The sequence below is a fragment of the Elaeis guineensis genome, chromosome 12, assembly GCF_000442705.2.
Source record: "Elaeis guineensis isolate ETL-2024a chromosome 12, EG11, whole genome shotgun sequence".
In the NCBI taxonomy this organism is placed as follows: Eukaryota; Viridiplantae; Streptophyta; class Magnoliopsida; order Arecales; family Arecaceae; genus Elaeis; species Elaeis guineensis.
The window spans coordinates 93,177,825-93,185,324 of record NC_026004.2 but is presented as its reverse complement, the minus strand read 5'-3'; positions in this window follow the sequence as shown (position 1 = coordinate 93,185,324).

Here is a 7,500-nt window from a genome sequence, read left to right as displayed (position 1 = left end):
AAAGATCAAGGAATCCATAACTTTCACTGAAGAAGATGCTCGGGGAGTTCAATTTCCTCATAACGACGCAGTTGTGGTTTCCTTGAATATAGCTAATTACGATGTCTGTCGTATTCTAGTCGACAATGGAAGTTCGGCCGATATTTTGTTCTACGATGCCTTCTCAAGAATGTTCATCCTTGACGATCATTTGGGACCGATTAGCTCCCCTCTGGTAGGGTTTACTGGCGATGCTGTCCCGGTGGAGGGAGTAATAACTTTGACTGTAGCTGTGGTCGATATCCAAGACAATCCAGAGCTCTGACGAATTTTTTGGTGGTAAAGGCGCCGTCAGCCTACAACGCAATCCTTGGCCGACTTGGCCTCAATGCTCTCCGAGCCGTCGTGTCAACCTACCATTTAAAATTGAAATTCCCTATCAACCAGGGGGTCGGAGAAGTCAGGAGAGACCAAGCCCTGGCCAGACACTGCTACAACATAGCCTTACAAAGAAGTGACCAATCCGACCTCTGTCCAGTTGATGGGCTGGACGCCCGCGACGACCTCGCTGAGGAGAGGGGTGGCCCAATCGAAGATCTGGTTTCGATCCCTTTGAATGATGGGAATGCGGAGCATATGGTGAAGATTGGCTCCAACCTGGGGGAAGAGGTGCGGATGCATCTCATCGATTTTCTACGAAAGAATGCGGACGTTTTCGTTTGGGTTCCAGCAGACATGCCAGGGATTGACATGGAAGTTATGGAACACCGTCTGGCCGTCGATCCAAAGCATCAACCGACGAAAGAAAAAATTTGAGGTCATGCACTGGAGAGGCAGAAAGCGATAGCTGAGGAAGTGGACAAACTCCTGAAAGCCGGATTCATTAGAGAAGTCAATTATCCTGACTGAATTTTCAATGTCGTCCTAGTCAAAAAGGCAAACGACAAGTGGAGAATGTGTATAGACTTCAAAAAGCTGAATAAAGCCTGCCCAAAGGATAGCTACCCTCTACCCATAATTGATCAACTGGTGGATGCAACCTCGGGCCATGAGCTTCTCACCTTTATGGATGCATTCTCCGGCTATAATCAAATCAGGATGGCACCGGAAGATGAAGAAAAGACTGCTTTCATTACTAACCGTGGCCTTTACTGTTACAGGGTCATGCCTTTCGGCCTCAAAAATGTAGGTGCAACCTACCAACGGCTGGTGAACAAAATCTTCAAGGAGCAGATCGGCCGTAATATAGAGGTCTACGTGGACGACATGCTCGTGAAAAGTAAATCTTCCATGAATCACGTTGCCAACCTCGAGGAGACCTTCGACGCCCTTCGAAAATATAAGATGAAGCTGAATCCGACTAAATGTATTTTCGAAGTGACCTCGGAGAAGTTCCTGGGCTTCATGGTATCGGGGTGCGAAATTGAAGCCAACCCAGAGAAAATTTGCGCCATCCAGGAGATGGCCGCCCCGAAGTCGATAAAAGAAGTTCAGCACCTTACAGGGAGGGTAGCAGCCCTGAATCGCTTCGTTGCGAGGTCAGCCGAATGGTGCTTACCCTTCTTCCAAACCCTCAAGCAACCGAAGAACTTCTGTTGGACCGCTGAGTGCCAACAGACGTTCGAAGAGCTAAGGAGCTACCTCGGCTCGCCTCCATTATTGGTGAAGCCCGAGCCTGGAGAGGAACTATTTTTGTACCTGGCGGTCTCCCCCATGGCTCTCGCAGTAGTCCTTGTCAAGGAAGAAGCAAAAATCCAACGGCCGATCTATTACGTCAGTTGCGCGTTGAGAGACGCTGAAACCAGGTATACTAAATTAGAGAAACTAACTTACACCCTGTTGATTGCAGCCCAGAGGCTCCGACCCTATTTTCAAGGGCACACCGTAATGCTGCTCACCGACCAACCGATCAAGGCGATTCTGCACCGGGCGGATGCCTCCGGGAGGATGGCGAAATGGGTGATCGAGCTCACAGAATTCGACATCAACTATCAACCTAGACCAGCAGTGAAAGCCCAGATATTGGCAGATTTTATAGTAGAGTGCACTATCCCGGAGGAGGCCGAATCTGAACAGGGCAAAATTGACGGCCTGGAGCCCCGACCGAACTCCCCCAAAGAAGAAGCAGACCCCTCTGGTTGCTTTTGGGCCCTCTACGTGGATGGGTCTTCCAACATGTTGGGCGCAGGCGCGGGCCTGATCTTGATCAGTTCAGAGAAAATCGTCGCGGAGTACGCTCTGTGCTTTGAGTTCCCCGCAACAAACAATGGAGCATAATATGAAGCTCTGATCGCAGGATTGAAGATCGCTAAAGAGTTGGGAGTAGATCGGCTCCAAGTTCACAGCGACTCCCAACTGGTAGTGGAACAAGTCAGCAGAAACTACGAAGCATGGGAGGACAGCATGGCTAAGTATCTTGAAAAGATAAAGGAGCTCGTCCCCGCCTTCAGTAGCTTCAACATCAGGCAGATTCCAAGGATGAAAAATACCAGGGCCGATCTTCTCTCCAAGCTGGCTACGCTGGCTCCGGCCGAATTGCCCAAGGGTGTTCTCTTTGAAGTTCTGAAGTGCCCGAGTACGGAAGAATCGCGGCCCGTGATGGAAATTGACCACGAGCCCAGTTGGATCGACCCATTGATAGCATACCTCAGAGACGGGGTTCTCCCTCATGATGCAAAAGAAGCTCGAAAGCTCAGAAATCAAGCCTCTCGATACATCCTTTATGAGGACAAGTTGTACAAGAGATCATACTCTTTGCCCCTTTTAAAATATCTCCGACCTTCGGAAGCTGACTACGCCTTGTGGGAGGTGCATGAAGGAATCTGCGGAAGCCATCTGGGGGCTAGATCCTTGTCCCACAAGTTGCTCCACCAAGGATATTACTGGCCGACTATGCATCGTGACTCAATTGAATACGTCAGAAAGTGCGACCGATGTCAGAAATATGCCAACATCCAGAGACAGCCCGCCACCAAGCTTATACCCTTGAGTGCCCCATGGTCGTTTGCGCAATGGGGGATGGATATCCTTGGACCCTTTCCCGTGGCATCGGGGCAGAGGAAGTTCCTCCTGGTAGCGATTGACTATTTCACCAAGTGGGTTGAGGCCGAACCGCTGACGAAAATCACAGAAGCTAAAGTACAAGACTTCATCTGGAAGTCAATCGTTTGCAGGTTCGGCCTGTCGAGAACCCTAATTATTGATAATGGGCGGTAATTCGCGGGAGCAAGATTCGTCAAATTTTGTGAGGACCTAAACATCTCCCACAACTTCACGTCCGTAGCCCATCCTCAGGCGAACGGCGAAGCTGAAGTGACCAACAGAACTCTACTGCAAGGGATCAAGACAAGGCTCGAAAAAGCAAAGGGAACTTGGGTAGATGAACTTTATCATGTGTTGTGGGTGTACCGAACTACCCAAAGATTGCCCACGGGGGAGACCGCCTTCGCTCTAGCCTTCGGAACGGAGGCCGTTATCTTGCAATTGAGCTCGAGCTCCCGTCGACACGAGTCGTGGCATTCAACGAGCATCATAATTCGCAAGGTCTTAAAGCCAACCTCGACTTGCTGGAAGAGAAGCGGGAGGTAGCTCAAGTTCGAATGGCAGCCTACAGGCAGAAAGTCGCCCGCTATTACAACTCCCAGGTCAAGAATAAAGTCTTTAGAGCAGGAGATTTAGTGCTTCGATGAGCTACCGTCTCGCAACCTCAGGATCGAGGGAAGCTCACCCCAAATTGGGAAGGCCCATACGAAGTCAAAGAAGTAGTCCGGCCCGAAACTTATTACCTCAAGGAGCTCGGAGGAGCAGACCTCCCACGACCATGGAGCTCTGAAAATTTACGAATGTATTACCGGTAACTTCATTTTTAATAAAAGTCTTATATCCACATGTCTTCTCTCTTGGCACGAGCCTATATCGACAGGACGATCGAAATAAATCATGTTAGGAATAGGAGGAGAACCTCATCTTAACATGAGCCAAGTCGAAGGCCCGGTTACATTCAGATCGGATGGGGGGAGAGGCCCTGCAACGCCCATATGTGCCCCCTCAGCCATGTTAGGAACAGGAGGAGAACCTCGTCCTAACATGAGCAAAGTCGAAGGCCCAGTTACATTTAGACCGAATGGGGGGAGAGGCCCTGCAACGCCCATATATGCCTCCACAGCCATGTTAGAAACAGGAGGAGAACGTCGTCCTAACATGAGCAAAGTCGAAGGCCCGGTTACATTTAGACCGGATGGGGGGAGAGGCCCTGCAACGCCCATATGTGCCCCCGCAGCCATGTAAGGAACAGGAGGAGAACCTCATCCTAACATGAGCAAAGTCGAAGGCCCGGTTACATTTAGACCGGATGGGGGGAGAGGCCCTGCAACGCCCATATGTGCCCCCACAGTCATATTTGGAACAAGAGGAGAACCTCGTCCTAACATGAGCAAAGTCGAAGGCCCGGTTACATTCAGACCAGATGGGGGGAGAGGCCCTGCAACATCCATATGTGCCCCCACAGCCATGTTAGGAACAGGAGGAGAACCTCGTCCTAACACGAGCAAAGTCGAAGGCCCGGTTACATTCAGACCGGATGGGGGGAGAGGCCCTGCAACGTCCATATGTGCCCCTACAGCCATGCTAGGAACAGGAGGAGAACCTCATCCTAACATGAGCAAAGTCGAAGGCCCGGTTACACTTAGACCGGATGGGGGGAGAGGCCCTGCAACACCCATATGTGCCCCTACAGCCATGTTAGGAACAGGAGGAGAACCTCGTCCTAACCTGAGCAAAGTCGAAGGCCCAGTTACACTTAGACCGGATGGGGGGAGAGGCCCTGCAACACCCATATGTGCCCCCACAGCCATGTTAGGAACAGGAGGAGAACCTCGTCCTAACCTGAGCAAAATCGAAGGTCCAGTTACATTTAGACCGGATGGGGGGAGAGGCCCTGCAACGCCCATATATGCCCCCATAGCTCTGTTAGAGACAAGAGGAAGACCTCATCCTAACCAGAGCTGAAACCTATTATGACAGAAATAGGGAAAGAACCTCGTCCCGACATCAATTAAGGTCTGGTCATTCAAGATCGGATGGGAAAAAAGAGACCTTCCCAGTGGCCCCTTCGCGCTCCCGCGACCCCACCAAGAGCAGAGGGAAAACCCTCACTCGAAAAAGAAAAAGGAGAAAGGGGAGGGGAGTTAAAAAGGAAAGCGACGGACTGCGTCAGCGACGAATGAAAAACATACAGCATCAAAGATGCAGGGAACCTTGTCTCAGTAAGGATTGGGGTTCTTATCAAAAACCCCGGCCTTCAAGAAAGCTCTCAACGCAAGCCCGAGATAAGATGACTTTCTTAGGGTAACGAGAAGCTCGGACCTCCGAGCTCGAACTCTGAAAGGGGACGTCAAACCCGAGCGGCCCCAGGCAAATCTGCGGCCATGGATGAAAGGACGGGTCGATGCGACAGCAATCGGGTACCTCCGAACGGTATCGATTTCGAGCAAGGCAAAGGCCGAAAGAAGTTCGGCAAGCGATAATTCAACACATGAGTAAAAGAGGTAGCGAAAAATTTTCTTCTCATATTATTTATTAAATATGCATTACAGAGCCATTAAGGCTAAAGAAGAAGGATGATCGAAAAAGCGAGCCGACGCGGCAACGACCAGTAACCTCCGGACGACGTCAAAAAAAAAAAAAAGAGGAAAAAAAAAGAAGAAGGGAATACAACAATAACAATGGTTAATGAAAGAAGTTTGACATGCAGCAATTCGACGCAAAGTGCAGACGAAGTAACAAAATCTCCTTCTCATTCTTGATTAACAAGGTGTACGTTACAAGACCCTGGGGGCCGAGGAAAAAGAACATTACTACGAGACTCAAAAGGAACACGTTGGGGACCACTTCAAGCTCCCGACTTCTCCTTTCGGTTCCATCCTTCTCGGCAGTATTTTTCAGTGCATGTGATAAATCCTTCAGCTCTCGCCCCCCGCCTCGTTCCACTCCATCATTGAAACCCTAGCCCTAGGGAGAAAAGGAGGGGATAGAATTCAAGGGGCAGCAACGCGACGGCAGCAGCGACGACGACCTGCATCGGAAAGAACCGAAAGTACCCCAGAGGCCGCAATGGCACCGGAGGCATGCACCACCACCGTGTGCTCCACGACAACCACCGTCCTAGGTACTTCGGCAAGGTCGGCATGCGCTACTTCCACCATCCCCGCAACAAGTTCTACTGCCCCACCGTCAGCGCCGACCGCTTCTGGTCCCTCGATCCCGACGACGTCAAGAATCCCGCCACAGCTTGTGATGACAACTCTGCCCCCTTGACCGGTGTCACCCTGTTCAACTACTCCAAAATTTTCGGACAAAATACGCTTATCGGTTGTTTCCATTATTAAGTCCCTGTTGTTGAAGGAATCCTCCCTCGAGCCCCCTTTGAGGCGGTGAGAACCCTCAGTGGCAGTTCGACAGTCGGAGAATTCGCAGGCCGCTGTTTTCCCCCTCATACTCCTCTCGATCCGTGGCATCCTCTCGAGGTTGGCTTCCGGGGCAGAAGCCCCGGTGGGAGAACCCCTCGAAGGGACTCGGAAGACTGAAGGCGACGGAGAGCCGTTGGAGATGGCGAAGAGCGCTTAGAGTCAAAAAGGGTGCCAATAGAGTGACTAAACTCTCAGGCAGAAGAAAGGTGTCAACTCTTAGGCGAAGTGAAGCCCCTGGAGGGAAGGAGAGGGCTTAAATAAGCGACGGGGCCTGGCGCAGTTATGGTGGTGGATATCCCTAAGTCCACCGGCGCCCGCCACATGTCCCACTCACCGTGACGTAGGGCTAGCTGCTTGCGGGATCATTATGGTGTGGCGCTTAGGACTATGCACCGGGGGGAATTCCGAAAGGACCCTTCGAATCGCCCTAATCGGAAAAAGACTCCAGCACGCGCACATTGAATGCCAAGATTTTCGAGGGCGATCGTGTGCGGAATTCAAGGAAACGACTTCGGCTGCAAAAATTTTTCTGCACTTCCTTCGCTCGAAACTCGAACTCGAAAGTAGGAAGACTGGTGTTGGGTATAAAATACCCCCCAGCCGAAGTTCGTGTAGGAGTGACCCTCCGGGGATTCTACCGACTTCCGACCTTTGGCGACCTCTCTCTGAACCTCTCTGGCGGCCGAGCCTCCGTAACACTCTCAAGTTTTACCGACGGATAAGCCCCCCCACTAGCGTCGATCGGATTCTTCGCGACGGACGAACTCCACCCAAGTTTCCACGATGATCGACCACCTTCTAAACTTCTTCCGGACTCCTACGGGAGTCAGACTTCATCCCCGACTCCGGCTGCAGGAAGACTTCGTCCGGACTCCTACGGGAGTCGGACTTCGTCCCCGACTCCGGCTACAGGAAGACTTAGTCCGGACTCCTACGGAAGCCGGACTTCGTCCCCGACTCCGGCTGCAGGAAGACTTCGTCCCCGACTTCAACTGCAGGTAGACTTCGTCTGGACTCCTACGGAAGCCGGACTTCATCCCCGACTTCAACTGCA